General features: G+C 38.6%; 1 pseudogene; it reads right to left on the bottom strand.

Moving 5' to 3' along the window:
- Positions 1-675: 675 nt before the first annotated feature.
- On the bottom strand, positions 676-1,443 carry LOC147509116 (protein FAR1-RELATED SEQUENCE 5 pseudogene; annotated as a pseudogene).
- Positions 1,444-1,757: the final 314 nt, after the last annotated feature.

The raw sequence follows: 1,757 nt of genomic DNA, 5'->3' as shown, positions 1-1,757 counted from the left end.
CAGAAATCACTTTACTTACTTATCCCCTTCTTCCTATTTGGATTTTGTGAACAATTTCGTTTGTCGTGATTAACACCAACCTGGTTACAACTAGTACATCTCCTGCCTGTCTTCCCTTTGCTAGCTTTCGCAATGTCTTTCTCCAAACCTCCTTTTATTCTAGTACTACTTTTGTAAACCTTCACTTCCTTTTTCCTTCTTTTAGTTTGTGAGATGTTGGGATTCATAAGTAAAACTTGTGAGGCATCAATTGCAGGTTGTGAGTTTTCATTGACAGTGCATGAATCGACAACTGAAATGTTGGTCTCGTCATTAGTTTTCTTTATTTCCTTGAGCTCTAGTGATAGTGCTTGTAATCTTTTCAACATCAATTGGTAAGTCTCATTTGCTTCAGCCGCTTCATAGACTAATTGATTGGCAACCATCTGAAGTTGGGTAGTTCTCAGTACCCCAAAACTCTCATGACCACTTATTAGTCCACCATCATACTCAGCTTTATATTTGTTAGCCCCTTTCATCCATCTCTTTAGAATAAAGTGATCGGGTATCTCTATATATATCACGACACTGAAAAACCTTTACAAGGTGTCCATAGGGTATCCCTAGGAACTCGAAAATTTTGCATTCACAGTTACCTTCTTTTGTGGCTGAGTTGAACTTCACCTTCCACTCACGCTAATCACCTTCCACTCGAGACTTGTAAGTGTAGGTCGTGTAGCCATCACTACCCTTTTCATCATCATCCAAGACATACTCAGCTCGAGTTTTCTCACATTCTTTTTTGAACCTATCATACGCATTCCTCGTATACACTTTTGATGCACTCTTCAAGAGAAAGGCATTACTATCGACGATGCAATTCGAGTGTTCTGTAGTATAATCCTCTCTTTTTTCTCTTTGAACAATTCTACTCAAACACCTATCATTCTTTAACACAAACTCTCTAAGAGTTGTAGTTGAATGGAAAAAACTCTTGTAAAAAGAATTCATGCCTACATAACACCTGGTAGTATTAGTGACAGCATAGAAAGTATCAAAGTGATAAACCGGTGCCCATTTTTCTCGAATCTCATATAGTCCTATGAGCCATTCATTCTCCACCAACTCATATGTAGACATCAATCCCTTCCACTTTGTTTCGAAAGCACTAGGATTATAAGTTTCCCGAATACACATTTTGATAGCTTTTTTGAAAGATGACCTCTTGAAATAAACATGTGGAAGTTTTTCAGGAAATTTCTTCAAAATGTGCCATAGGCAAAATCTATGTCGTGTATTTGGGAATACTTTCGCAACAGCCGCTGTCATAGCTCGGTCTTGATCTGTGATGATTAAAGATGGGGCATGCCCGCCCATGGCTGCAAGCCAAGTCTGAAAAACCCACTGAAAAGATTCTTCTGTCTCATCCAATAGGAGTGCACAACCACACTGGATTGACTGCATGTGGTGGTTTACTCCAGCAAATGGCCAAATGGCATTTCATATACGTTCTTGTGATATGTTGTGTCAAAGAAAAAAACCTCACCAAAATACTAAAACTGCATACGTGAACGACCATCTACCCATAAAAAATTGATTGCCCGTGCTTTGCTCTCCATTTACATTGCGTAGAAGAAATTAGGATCTTATATACTCTTCTTCTTAAAAAAATCTAGCATTACGGTAGCATCACCTTTGACAGGTTTCTTATACTCCTTCAACGGACCTAAGTGGTTCCAACAATCTCTGTCAAAAAAACCATTTTGTGATCCGTAAGT

This window comes from Coptis chinensis, chromosome 3 (genome assembly GCF_015680905.1).
Source record: "Coptis chinensis isolate HL-2020 chromosome 3, ASM1568090v1, whole genome shotgun sequence".
NCBI lineage: Eukaryota > Viridiplantae > Streptophyta > Magnoliopsida > Ranunculales > Ranunculaceae > Coptis > Coptis chinensis.
Note: the sequence above shows the minus strand (reverse complement) of the source record. Positions and strands in the feature narration are given on the sequence as shown.